This window comes from Sapajus apella, unplaced genomic scaffold, assembly GCF_009761245.1.
Source record: "Sapajus apella isolate SASKATOON/1434 unplaced genomic scaffold, GSC_monkey_1.0 scaffold85, whole genome shotgun sequence".
In the NCBI taxonomy this organism is placed as follows: Eukaryota; Metazoa; Chordata; class Mammalia; order Primates; family Cebidae; genus Sapajus; species Sapajus apella.
Window position 1 is genome coordinate 4512607 of NW_022437025.1, and position 8441 is coordinate 4521047.

General features: G+C 58.1%; 1 protein-coding gene across 1 annotated transcript in view; it reads right to left on the minus strand.

The window, feature by feature from the left end:
- Window positions 1-8441, minus strand: part of SH3TC1 (SH3 domain and tetratricopeptide repeats 1) — a 63239-nt gene that overhangs the window by 51847 nt on the left and 2951 nt on the right. The gene's annotated exons all lie outside the window — the stretch shown is intronic.

The window sequence follows — 8441 nt, forward strand, 5'->3', positions numbered from 1 at the left end:
AAGGAAGGAAGGAAGGAAGGAAGGAAGGAAGGAAGGAAGGAAGGAAGGAAGAAAGAAAGAAAGAGGGAAAGAATGAAAAGGAAGGAAGGAAGGAAGGAAGGAAGGAAGGAAGGAAGGAAGGAAGGAAGGAAGGAAGGTGGGTGACATCTCCTGCCCCTGGAGAGCCCAGCTTCACACTGAGCAGCCCCGTCATCTTTCCCGGCCTCTGATTCCTCCCGTGTAAAACGATGTCTCTCCTGTGTTCTGCAGAAACACAAGCAAGCTAAGATGCCCGCACACCTCCCAAGGCCTTCCCAAGCCCGACTCAGACCCGAGGACCAGAGGGAAGGACCGGCACAAATCTCTCCTGAGATTCCTTCCCGAGTTGGTTCCTCCATGAACCCAAGTTGGAGGACAGGCATATCCGGGCCGGTGTGCTAGGCTGCTAGCCCGGAGCCCCATCGCAGCGGGCACTGGATGGCAGCGTCATGAGTCATCCCCCAGAAAGGGCTAGGATGGTGCCGCACTCAGCCGTGCTCAGACCATGTGTTATTTCTGGCCTTTGCTGCTGAAACCGATCCCTGATCAGATGAGCAGAGCTCCAGGCCCTGTGATTTCAGGAACTGCTCTTTGCAAAACAGGGACACAGGGCTCCTTGGCTTTCCAGATGACTGATGGCCACCCCGGCCGGATGGGTGGTAGGGCCACCGGGTCGGCGCCTGCAGGAAGTGGTCAGCAGTTCTCCTGCCTGGGCTGAAACTGAAGACACCCACCCCCAACTGGCCGGAATGTCCTGCTCTGTTCGGCCGGCGTCACCCTGGAGCCCAGGGAATTGCTGACGCTGCGGCCCAGCAGGTCCACAGTCCTTCCTCCTCCCTGGGCCAGCCTGGCCTTCTGACCAGGTGCCCGAGACCCCTCAGCACAGCGCTCCTCACCTGGGGGTGGTGAGGGAGGCAAGCTGCTTCCCCAGCGGAGCTTTCGGAAGAGGGACCTTCCTTTCTTGGAGGAAGCTGACCAGAGCGCGCTCCCTACCTCCCTCAGGCCCCCATGGCAGCCCCTCAGCTCCTGCCAGCATCTCTGCCTTTAACACCATGAGGAACAGAGGTGTGGGGAGGCGAGGAGCACAGAGCCAGGGCTGGGCAGTGGCTCACCCTGCAATCTGAGCACTTTAGGAGACTGAGGCAGGAGGATCGCCTGAGTCCAGGAGTTGGACACGAGCCTGGGCAACATGGCAAAACCCTGTCTCTACAAAAAATACAAAAAATTAGCTGGGCATGGCTGTACATGCCCATAGCCCCAGCTGCTCGGGAGGCTGAGGTGGGAGCATTGCTTAAGCCCAGGAGATGGAGGCTGAAGTGAGCAGCAACCGCACCACGGCACTTCAGCCAGGGCGACAGAGCCAGGTTCTGTCTCCAAAAAACATCCCAGAGCCAGAAGAGACCGAGTCTCAGAAACACACTGGTGGACCAGCTGGCTGGCGCGGTGTGGATGACCCAGCGAGGGTGCACAGACGAGAAGGCCCCAGGAGAGGGCACGTGGCAGGGGCCGTGAGGAGGGCATTCTCCCAGGAGTCTGGGGACACAGATCCCAGCTTACAGATGAGTCCCCAGGACCCTGACCCCATAGGCCCGAACTCCTCAGAGCCCCAATTTTCCCAACTCAGGGGTGGGGCCCAGCTGAAATTCCCAGCATTCTGCAGAGCCTGAAGGTCAGGGGTTGATCCTGACCTTGGCTTACACAAACATTAAGGCAGCCGGGGCACACACTCCCCCAGCTCCTCCTAAGGAGTGAATCCTCCCAGCTGGGACCCATCTCCGGGAAGCTCCAGGCTCCAAGGCTGCCATCACTGCAGGTGGAGGGGAGGAGGGCCCCGAGGGGGATTCCTGCAGGCCCCCTTCGGCTCACCTGGACTGGGCCAGATGTCACAGGGAGGAGGGTGGGGAGGTGAGGAGGGTAGGCTGGCAATTGCAGGCACCTGCAGCCAGGCTGGGACAGCCCCATTACACTGCCTGGCCACCTCCCCAAAAACCTCAAGTGCTGTTTTCCACGCCCCACTTCCTGGCCTCGAATCGATGTGCCCCCATGCTCCCCAAAACCACCCATGCGCAGGTCACCAGGCTTTCCACGTGGCCAAGCCCAGCAGTCCCTTCCCGGCTGCCTCTTCCTTGCCTCTCAGGGCCACTGGTCCGCCCGAGAACCTCACCCTTTGGGCACCTTCTCCCGCCTCCCAGCCTCCTCCTCCCTCACAGTCACGCCTTCTTCAAGGGCCACACTCTGTGTGGGGAGCTCATGCCAGTGGGGACTTCAGAGTCATCTGCCTTTGCTGAGGTCCCCAGGCTCCAGCTCAGACTGAAGGCCCTTGCCAGCGCCACCGTCTGCCTCTCTGATGGCCGGTAGCCAGTCCAGACACCACCTGTCCGAACTGGACACGTACTGCCCCTCCCCTGCCCTGCGTCTTAGTAGACGGCACCACAAGGCATTTGGCACATGACCCCTCTCTTTCCCCACCTGTCTATATCCAAGCCACCCTTGCCAGCCTCACTCTGCCCTCCCCTCCCCCACCCCACCCCACATCGGGCTCTGACCACCCTGTGCTGTCCCACACCCCCACCGCCTGCCCGGAATCTGCACCCCAGTGCTTCCTGCCGCCCCTTCTCCCCCAGCTGTGACCTCGGTGCTTTGCCTCCTCAGAGACGCCTACCCTGGCCACCAGCCCGGCCAGTCCTTGCCCTGGGCCCCGGAGAGCCTGAGCACACTCCACCCGTCCTGGGACCGGGGCCATCATCCAGCACTGCCACTGTCGGCTCCTCCAGGGAGGGCACTGGCCGGCCTTGCTCTCTGTGGCCCTCATGCCCAGCACCTCTCCACACTCTGCAAGCGTTTGCTGAATGACTAACAAACCAAGTGCTAGTGACAGGGGGCTGGGCTGTTCAAGCCAGGTGGGAGCCAACAGCCCCATGAATTCTGAGATGGTTCACCTCTGCCAGACGTGCTGGAGGGGACAGAGCCCAGTCAGGTGCACTTCTGCTGTGGCAAAGCTGTGTGGGCAGCTGGTGGGAGGGAACCACCGGGTTGGAGCGGGCATGGGCTTGCCCCAGGTGGGGCTCGAGCTCTCCTACCTCATGTGGCGAGCCACATGTCCCCAGTGAGCAGCACCCGGCAGGATCTGGTCACACCCTGGCTGCACCTCCCCCGGGACACTGGAGAGACAGGGAGGGGTGCCTCATGACAGGTGCCCAGTGCAGGTTCCAGGCAGCAGCCCCTTGTTGGGCCAATGTCCACAGCTGCTGCCTCACGTGGCTGCTGACCAGCTGGGGTGTCTCCCAGGCAGCATCACAGGGGCATGGCCCACCACTTTGGTGCCCAGCCAGGTGTGGGTCCCGGGGTCTCCCCTCACTTGCTGCAGGATGGACACACGCTTCACCTCCTCTACCCTGGCAGAGCCCTTCCCTGTTCACCAAGGGTGGCGCAGTGGTCCAGGTACCACACAGTGGGTACGGAGAGACTCCCCCACTGGCAAGCACAGAACATGTCTGGGCTGCAACCCAATGACGGACAGCAGATTCTGAAGCCTGGGTTCGAAGCCCCTGCGGGAGCTGCTATACGGGCGCTGCCCAGGCCCAGCACCTGACAGCACAGAGCAGGGCTCCACAAAGGCGAGCAGTCGTAGTCCTTACTATTCAGCAGGACAGGATCCGCAGGGGGCATCGCCCAGGTCCAACCTGCCCACCCGACCTGGCCCTGCCCCGCACTCAGCACCCAGCATGAATGAGTCAGGTGCCTGCCACCCTCTAGAGACCCCAGCCTCAGCCTCATGGTGGAGACAGTCCAGGACCCAGATGGGACAGCTGGGCCAGAGCAGCCGTTGCAGAGGGGCCGGCAGCGGGGAGCACTGCACACCCCCAGTCCTGCCTGTAGACAGCTGGGGAGGCTGCCTGGAGGAGGCACTCTGCAGAGTATTTCCACACGTGAAATATTCGTGAAATACATTCCCTGGCAGGAAATAAACACATTGGGCCTGGAGTGTCTCGTAGCACCAGGAATTACAGAAGTGCAATCCATAGTTACACGAACAGTAGATCCCCAAAATGATGGAACCCTGACGAAGGGACACGGGCGTCAACTGAAAGAGCTCCCAGTGGCCAAAGCTGGGACAATGTGAGGAAGAAAACACAGGTAAAGTGGGAGTAATGTCAACCCCAGATAGAAAACAAATGTGCAGAAGGCCCCATGGGCACAGATAAGTGGTGGGATAAGCTGGGTAAATGGGGAGAAGAGACAGACCCCCAGGTAGAAGAATTCCAACCACCTTAGGCTGGGGCAGAGCATGAAGCCCCCTCCTTTGGCATAGGCTGCACATTGTGGCTTTCTTCCACAGAGGACAGTGTGGAAATGGGGAAACCCAACCAACACCCATCAGTCAGGTGACCGGGGTCAATAGCACCAGTGACGAGGCCTGTTGACAGCAGGTGTCCTTGCTGTGATGTGAGCAGGAATGTGCTTTGATCTCATGGTCCTCCTCCCCCAAACCCATAGCCCCAGTCTAACATGAGAAACACATCGGACAAAGCCAACTGAGCGTGTGGAATGGGAGTGGCGCTGGGTGGCAGAGGGTATAAGTAAGAACATTAACTGTGCTTGGCAGTCAGGGAAAGCTTCCTGGAGGCAGTGGCATTTGAGCAGGGCCTTGAAGGATGGGAGGTGTCAGAGAGGGCAAGGGAAGTTCGGGCAGGAGTCCTGGGGTGGGCAAAGGCACAGCGATCGGGGCTGGACAGGGGAGTGGGAGGGGACAGAGGGCGAGCAGAAGCCATGGTGAGGAGGGTCTTCACCACCAGCCCCTGGCCCTGTCTTACTACGGAGGGGGCCGAGCTGCAGGACAGGGTAGCGGACCTCACCAGGCACCCCCCTTTGGTCAACAGGGATCAAAAGAGGACAAAGGCTCTCCAGGCCGGGGGTCTGAGCTCTCGCCCAGGCAGTCTGCTGGGCTCTGTTAGGGACTGACGCGGCTCCTGCCAAAGTGGGCCCCAGCCTCAGCCATCTCGGGTTTTAGACTCTAATCACGAACCTCAGGGTAGGCAGGAGAGGCCCAGGGGGTTTCCTCAACTGAAGCACACGCTCCTATGGTTGCGGCGGGGGACATGGGCAGGAAGTATTGCACAGACAGGAGAGACCCAAGCTTGGGCGGGCATGCCTCGGGGGGTCCTCGGGCCTCTGCAGCTTCACTGCCCACCCCGCACTCCCTCAGAACAGGGGCTACCTGCGCATCCCCACACGCGGCGCTCCACATGCAGAGGGCTTGCTTTCTCCCAGGGCTGCCTGGCAAACTCTTACTCATCCTTCCACGCCCCATTTGGCCACCACCTCTGCTGGGAGTCCTTCTGGGTGCTCTGGCTTGTGGGAGGGACCGGGGAGGAGGGGAGGAGATTACTTCTTCCTCTGCCCCCACCTCACTTGGGCGCTGCCATCTCCTGTCAGTGTGCTGTGACAATGCGCCTCCCATGTCCTCACCCAGTGCTGTGAGGATGGGGCTCAGCCCTCCCACCTCGGGGCCTGGCACATGGTAGGCACTTGGCCCTGGCCCCGTGCTCAGCATTCGATATGGATGAGTTCCCCAAATTCCAGATTGGCCTCTTGCTAACAGGGGGCCTTAGCTAAGCCGCTTCCCCGCAGTCACCCTATCCAAGTAATGGCACAACTGTCCTTGTCCCGTGGGATTGAGGTTAAAGTGTGGGCACAGAGGTGCTGTGGCTCCCCGGAGAGAATGGCCCTGGGGACGCGCTGCTGTGCTCCGGGCACCCACGGCCACGCGCCAAGCACAATCTTGGCTGTTTTCACTCTTTCGAGCGGCTTTTTACTTTATTATTTATTATTATTCTTTATTCTGAGACGGAGTCTCGCTCTGTCACCGAGGCTGGAGCGCAATGGTGCGATCTTGGCTCACTGCAACCTCCACCTCCTGGGTTCAAGCAATTCTCATGCCTCATCCACTCGAGGAGCTGGGATTACAGACATGAGACACCATGCCTGGCTTTTTAAAAGCGTTTTTTTTAATCTACACTTTTCATTTAAAAATTTTAGATGGAAAAGTTGGAAAGCCAGTGCAGAGCATTGGCATAAACTCCCCCCAGCCTGCCCCACGACGACCCGTCACATTCAATAAAGCCACCTGGACCTGCTATTGTTACTCACAATCCACACTGGACTTCCAGTTCCCCCTAGCATCTGTCTTCTGCCCCACCCAGGAGCTCGTGGGGGACACGGCCTGGTGTCTTTGGGTGCCTTTGGCCGGGATGATTTTTCAGGTGTCCCTGTTTCCCTGACCTCAGCAGTTCTGGGGAGGACTGGCAGGTATCTTTGTGACTGTGCTTGCACTGGGGTTTGATGTTCCTTGGTCCCTTGACTTTTAATGTACAATAAGCAAATGTGGGGGCTGCTCATGGCTCGGAGTCAGGCTGACCCCAGCAGCTGTTCATTCAACGTCTTTAGAGAAGCTGACCGACCTCTGCTTCAAGCCCCAGAGGACAAGACTGGCAACACCACAGCAAAACAGCGAGGGCTTGGCGCGGACGGCTCCCGTCCATCGCCCTAAAACGTAGGAAATGTTGCTCAATCTCTCCCCTGCAGGGAGTACAAGAAGACCCCCAGGGACCCTGCGGCACCTCCTGCAGCGGCAGCACCCGGAATCCAGGGACACACCCTAGGCCGGCTGCGGGGAGCACAGTGCCAGTGAGGCCAATCTGAGGACCGATGACCAATGCTCATAAAGCCACGACGGTGCTGATGCTTTGCCCGGCAACCCCGCTCCTGGGAGTTTACCCTGCAGGTGACTGTCGACCTCTGAAATGGCATGGTACCAGGCTGTCCATACGGCTCATTTCTAACAGCAACGCCTTGGAAATAACCTGGGTGTCAGAAAAATCACACTCCAGCCACACAACAGGTAGCCAGCAGCAGTGATACAGTACCGAGGCTTTCTCTGAGTATCAACGAGGAAAGACCCCTGAGACACGTTAAGCAGAATAAAAGCAAGATGCAGAGAGTCTGCTACATTTTATGTCTGAAAGTGGGGTTCCGATGCATTTGCATGTTTGCACTTGTGAAAGAAACCTTGGGAGGATGAGCGCATTGGCAACAGTGGGGAGCTGGGTAGGTGGGGTACAGGGGAGTTCTCGGGTAGCTGGAGCTGTTCTGGATGACGCTGTGACCGTGGATGCCTGACTCCATTTCCCCAAATACACTGAGCTTGACGGCACCGGGAGCCTGAATGTATGCAAATTATATTTAAAATACTTAGGAGGACAGGGGAATCCCAGGATGAACGTGAAATGTGACAAAACAACCGTATCACAGTTGTACACGACAATCTCACTGAAGTGGGAGGAAGGAAGTTACACTGAGTCTGTGAAACTGAAGGCGGAAGGAACCCACAGACTACTGTGCTCCGGCCGGGCACAGCGGCTCACGCCTGCAATCCCTGCACTTTGAGAGGCTGAGGCCATAGGAGGATCACGTGAGCCCAGGGGTTCAAAACCAGCCTGAGCAACATGATGAAACCCTGTCTCTACAAAACATAGAAAATCGGCTGGGTGTGGTGGTATGTGCCTGTAGTCCCAGCTACTCATGAGTCTAAGCCGGGAGGATCATTTAAGCCTGGGAGGTCGAGGCTGCAGAGAGCCATGCTCATCCCACTGCACTCCAGCCTGGGCAACAGAGCAATAGCCTGTCTCAAAAAATAAATCAATAAAGTTGCCTCCCGCAGGGGTGTGGGCCAGCCATTCTGATGCTTCTGTACATGTAGACTGGAACAGAACCGTTAAGTCAACAAATGGCTGATGGTGACAGCCAGCTCTCCCAGTGTTGGAGCGGGCAGCTCCAGATTGCCAGCGGGGAGGAGGCTGGAATCCACCGGCTCATAACAGATTTGAGTTGCAGATGTCAGGATGAACTCACATTTAACCTCATGGAGATACAGATGTTGTGTGTAGGCAGACTTTCAGACATGCATGTAGACATGGTGAGTGCACACATAGAGGCCTTCATGCTCTGGCAGCTGAGATGGCCTTAAAGAAAAGACATCTGGCCAGGCATGGTGGCTCACACCTGTAATCCCAGCACTTCAGGAGGCTGAGGTGGGTGGATCACCTGAGGTCAGGAATTCGAGACCAGCCTGGCCAACATGGTGAAACCTCATCTCTACTAAAAATACAAAAAATTAGCCAGGTGTGGTGGCAAACACCTGTAATCCCAGCTACTGGGGAGGCTGAGGCAGGAGAATTGCTTGAACCTGGGAGGCAGAGGTTGCAGTGAGCTGAGATCGCACCACTGCACTCCAGCCTGGGCGACAGAGAGAGACTGTCTCAAAAAGAAAGAAAGAGAGAGAGAGAGAGAGAGGAAGGAAGGAAGGGGGAAAGGAAGGGAAGGGAAGAGAAGGAAAGGGAGGGGAGGGGAAGGAGGAGGAGAGG